Raw genomic sequence first — 6,000 nt, forward strand, 5'->3', positions numbered from 1 at the left:
TTTCCACACCCCCACACCCCCCCCCCCCCCCCTTTTATGAATTCACAGCTATCAATAGTATTTGACCTAAGATATTAGACCAAAACCCAGGTGGCCAAACCATTAGAGGTGGAGGCAGTAGCTTTAAACTGCAAGGAGAATTCTCATTGACTTCAGGGGTCTAGTATCTGGGAGGACTATTTATAAGTCTGTTGGATACTTTTCTCAGTTTTGGTTATTTTTAGAACAGCTAAATCAGCACACTGCATAATTTGAGGTGTATCTCATAAGAGGCAATACAACATTCAGCCCCATAAATGGAAGGTTTCTTTTGGGTTTTGAATCCTATGCACAATACAGTGTCGCAAGGAGGACTGTGTCCTGTGACTACTTCTTTAAAAAGGAATTATTTTGTATTGAGCTCTGCTGTGACTCTAAGCTGTAATGCATTCCTATACTGTTCCGTAGTTATCATCTTTCTTTATTATTATTTTAAATTATGTTAGATTTCTGGTAATTCTGTGCCATTTATAAATTGCAAGGTTATAAGAGATTTGGTAAAGTTACATCAACATGTCCAGGAATCTATCTTCTAGTCAATTTTAAGAATAGAGATTTTTTTTTTTTTTCTTGACAAACAAAAACTATGTGAAGATTTTTAAAATCCAAATATAAAAATTAAATATTGCTCCAAACCTTTTTGGAACTGTTATGTTAACTCTTCAAAGAACATTTCCTTAGAGCACACACCAAAATGAGAGCTACTAACTAAAGAATGGGCAAGAACTATCCTAAATGCACCTTAGTGCTTTCCTTGGTTTTCAGTCTCCTACCTGCCTGTCCTCCACTAAGTCAGTTTCTCACTTGATGACATATTTCCCCAAGAAATACTTCTAGTGCTGTAACAAATTCCTCTGAAAGAATGGGAAAATCTTGCTTTAACACAGAGAGGACAGACACTTGAATTCTTCTGTGGATTTTTCACAGAATCACAGAATCATCTAGGTTGGCAAGGACCTTGAAGATCATCTAGTCCAACCGTTAACGTAGCATTGGCAGTTTCCAACTACACCAGATCCCTCAGCGCTATGTCAACCCTACTCTTAAACACCTCCAGGGATGGGGACTCCACCACCTCCCTGGGCAGCCCATTCCAACGCCTAACAACCCATTCTGTAAAGAAATACTTCCTAATATCCAGTCTAAACCTTCCCTGGTGCAACTTGAGGCCATTCCCTCTTGTCCTATTGCTTGTTACTTGGTTAAAGAGACTCATCCCCAGCTCTCTGCAACCTCCTTTCAGGTAGTTGTAGAGGGTGATGAGGTCTCCCCTCAGCCTCCTCTTCTCCAGACTACACAACCCCAGTTCCCTCAGCCGCTCCTTGTACGACATGTGCTCCAGACCCCTCACCAGCTTCGTTGCCCTTCTCTGGACACGCTCGAGTAATTCAATGTCCTTTTTGTAGCGAGGGGCCCAAAACTGAACACAGGAATCGAGGTGCGGCCTCGCCAGTGCCAAGTACAGGGGTAAGATCACCTCCCTGTCCCTGCTGGCCACGCTATTTCTGATACAAGCCAGGATAGCATTGGCCTTCTTGGCCACCTGGGCACACTGCTGGCTCATGTTCAGCCGGCTGTCAATCAACACCCCCAGGTCCCTCTCTGACTGGCAGCTCTCCAGCCACTCCTCCCCAAGCCTGTAGCGCTGCTGGAGGTTATTGTGGCCCAAGTGCAGCACCCGGCATTTGGCCTTATTGAAGCTCCTACAGTTGGCCTTAGCCCATTGCTCCAGCCTGTCCAGGTCTCTCTGCAGAGCCTCCCTACCCTCGAGCCGATCAACACTCCCACCCAACTTGGTGTCATCTGCAAACTTACTGAGGGTGCACTCGATCCCCTCGTCTAGGTCATCAATAAAGATGTTAAACAGGAGTGGCCCCAAAACCGAGCCCTGGGGGACACCACTCGTGACCGGCCGCCAACTGGATTTAACTCCATTCACCACAACTCTCTGGGCCCGGCCATTCAGCCAGTTTTTTACCCAGCAAAGCGTGCGATCATCCAAGCCTCGAGCAGCCAGTTTCGCCAGGAGAATGCTGTGGGAAACGGTGTCAAAGGCCTTACTGAAGTCGAAGTAAACTACATCCACAGCCTTTCCCTCATCCAATAAGTGGGTCACCCTGTCGTAGAAGGAGATCAGGTTTGTCAAGCAGGACCTGCCTTTCATAAACCCATGCTGACTAGGCCTGATCATCTGGTTGTCCCGCATGTGCTGTGTGATGGTACTCTGGATGAGCTGCTCCATCAGCTTCCCGGGTATCGAAGTCAAGCTGACAGGCCTGTAATTTCCTGGATCATCCTTCCGACCCTTCTTATAGATGGGCGTCACATTGGCCAGTTTCCAATCTGTCGGGACCTCCCCGGTCAGCCAAGACTGCTGGTAAATGATGGAGAGCGGCTTGGTGAGCACCCCAGCCAGCTCCTTCAGCACCCTTGGGTGTATCCCATCAGGTCCCATAGACTTGTGTGTGTCTACGTGATGCAGTAGGTCACTGACTGTCTCCTGGATTGCGGGGAGGTCGTTCTCCCAGTCTCTGTCCTCTGGCTGAGGGGGCTGGATTCCCTCAATACAACTAGTCTTTTATTAAAGACTGAGGCAAAGAAGGCATTAAGCCCCTCAGCCTTCTCCTCATCACTTGTTACCATGTTTCCTCCCGCATCCAGCAGGGGATGGATACTCTCCCTGGTCTTTCTTTTGCTGTTGACATACTTATAGAAACATTTCTTGTTATCCTTGATTGCTGAAGCCAGGGTAATTTCCAGCTGGGCTTTGGACCTCCTGATTTCTGCCCTGCATAGCCTCACAGCCTCTTTGTAATCACTGTGAGTGGATAGTCCCTTCTTCCAAAGGCTGTAAACTTTCCTTTTCTCCCTGAGTTGCAACCAAAGCTCCCTGTTCAGCCAGGGGGGTCTTCTCTATCGCCGTCTTCTCTTACAGCACCTGGGGACTGCCTGTTCCTGAGCCATTAACACTTCCTTCTTAAAGAGTGCCCAGCATTCCTGGACCCCTGTACCCTTCAGGATCGTCTCCCAAGGGATCCTTTCAAGCAGGTGCCTAAACAAGACAAAGTCAGCCCTTTTGAAGTCCAGGATGTCAGTTCTGCTTAGCCCTCTCCTGGCCTCTCTAAGAATAGAGAACTCTATTATTTCATGATCGCTGTGCCCTAGTTGTCCTCTGACCGCCACATCATCCACCAGTCCTTCCCTGTTCACAAAGAGGAGATCCAGCAGGGCACCTTCTCTGGTCGGTTCTCTCACCAGCTGCATCAGGAAGTTGTCTCCCACACATTCCAGGAATCTCCGGGACTGGTCTCGCTCTGCTGTGCTGTATTTCCAGCAGATGTCTGGGAAGTTAAAGTCTCCCACAAGAACAAGGGCAAGCAATCGTGAAATTTCTCCTAAATACCTATAGAATATTTCTTCCACTTCTCTGTCCTGGGTGGGTGGCCTATAGTAGACTCCTACTACAACATCTGCCCTGTTGGCCTTCCCCCTGATTCTAACGCAAAGACACTCTACCCTGTCTTCACTACACTTGTGCTCAAGGCAATCATAACAGTCCCTAACATACAGCGCCACCCCACCACCTCTCCTTCCTTGTCTGTCCCTTCTAAAGAGCTTGTAGCCATCAACTGGCGTGCTCCAGTCATGGGAGACATCCCACCATGTTTCTGTAATAGCCACAACATCATAATTTTCCTGTTTCATCACGGTTTCAAGCTCCTCCTGTTTGTTACCCATGCTGTGTGCATTGGTATACATGCACTGCAGATGGGCTGATGTTTTCCCCCCTTCCCCCTTCCAATCTAGTTTAAAGCTCTGTCAATTAGCCCAGCTAACTCCTGCCCCAAGATCCTCTTCCCCCTCTGGGACAGGTGCATTCCATCTAATGCCAAAAGGTCTGGTGCCCTGTATACCAACCCGTGATTGAAAAATCCAAAGCCCTGATGGTAACACCAGTCTTGGAGCCACAAGTTCATCTGTTGAGTTCTCCTGGATTCTTTTTCATCCATCCCCCCAACTGAAGGGACGGAGGAGAACACAATTTGTGCCCCCGACCCCTTTTGCTTCACTCCATCCAAATATATGTTGTATTCCAAAAGAGAAGCCAAAAGCCAGTCGTGCATATGAAAGTTTGAAACAAATCTGACAGTTTTCCACCTACAGGCCTCAGCAGAACCAGCTTCCCTAACACCCATGGTCATGAGATGCTTTATATGACTTAAGGGCCTGCATAATCAGGGGTATCATATGCATTGCCAACTGTATTCTGGGCTGCATCAAGAGAAGTGTGGCCAGCAGGTCAAGGGAGGGGATTCTCCCCCTCTACTCCGCTCTTGTGAGATCCCACCTGCAGTGCTGTGTCCAGCTCTGGGGCCCCCAACAGAAGAAGGACATGGACCTGCTCGAGCAGGTCCAGAAGAGGCCACGAAGATGATCAGGGGCTGGAGCACCTCCCTTATGAGGACAGGCTGAGAGAGTTGGGGCTGTCCAGCCTGGAGAAGAGAAGGCTCCAGGGGCACCTTATAGCGGCCTTCCAGTACTTAAAGGGGGCTACAGGAAAGCTGGGGAGGGACTCTGTATCAGGTGGTGTAGGGATAGGACAAGGGGTAATGGTTTTAAACTGAAAAAGGTAGATTTAGATTAGATATAAGGAAGAAATTCTTTCCTGTGAGGGTGGTGAGACACTGGCACAGGTTGCCGAGAGAGGTTGAGGCTGCCCCCTCCCTGGAAGTAAGTGTTCAAGGCCAGGTTGGACGGGGCTTTGAGCAACCTGGTCTAGTGGAAGGTGTCCCTGCCCATGGCAGGGGGGTTGAAACTGGATGATCTTTAAGGTCCCATCCAACACAAACCAGTCTATGATTTGTGTTTAGAATGAACTAAGCCTAACAAAAACCAAACGAATCAACAAAAAAAACAAACCACCAACATTTGTCAAGAATTTGGTTTTCATTAAACCATGCAGGATGAATATTTGAAGATGTTTTTTCTGTTGAATGCTTCCATTTGAATACTCTAATCCTCATTATATTCCATCTGACACCATGAGTACTCAGCAACTCTGTCCCAAACGTTCAGAATTCAAAGTCAAGTCAGCTGCAAGTTACCTGTTGGTATGTGCTGTATACGCTTGTGGGGTTTGTTTTGTTTTTAAAGCAACACATCCAGCCATATAGCCTATAGTTTTGCAGAGCTTCAAATAAACAGAGAAGAATCATCTTAAAAAATGAGATTTGTTTCTTAAATATCACCAATACACAATGTCATAACATTCTGAAGAACTGATTTCAATAACAATTGTTCTGATTTACAACCACCCACTGAATAGCATCAATTTCTATAAAATTAAGTTGTGCCCACTCATATCCTCTATTAATATTTGTAAATAACACTTATTTTTAGATTGCAACTATCTAAAATTTCACTATACATCAGACAAATAGAAATATTTTTTGATGCCATAACGTGCAAGCTTCTGGCTGCTGCACTTCTTGGGGCACTGCATTTCTTGTTAACATTATTTAACTGGGGTGCCATGAGGTAGATACAAGATTGTGAAATGGATTTTTTTGGAAATTGTATGCCAGACTCTAGAGACTGCCTAATTCCACTCTCCCACCTCCCAGATACAGTCACAATATCAAATAAGAAAACTACAAACATAGTACTTCTGTTGTTATTAGAAAGAAAAGTTACACATGATGGTTTTTCACAATACTTAATAGTACAATTTATTTAACTGTAGGAGTCTTACTTCCAAGTCTGTATTAAATAAGATGTCAGACTAGACTGAAAAATGTTAGAAGCAGCAATCATCAAGTATACAACTCCGGCTCAAATGATTTTTGGATATTGTTGCCAAGCTCTGTAAGAATCAACTGTAAAACGACATGTACATAAGAAAAACAAGCAAACAGTAAAAGAAAAATGAAGAAAATCAATAGTTATTTCAAATATTAAGTT

The sequence above is a fragment of the Strix uralensis genome, chromosome 4 (assembly GCF_047716275.1).
Source record: "Strix uralensis isolate ZFMK-TIS-50842 chromosome 4, bStrUra1, whole genome shotgun sequence".
In the NCBI taxonomy this organism is placed as follows: domain Eukaryota; kingdom Metazoa; phylum Chordata; class Aves; order Strigiformes; family Strigidae; genus Strix; species Strix uralensis.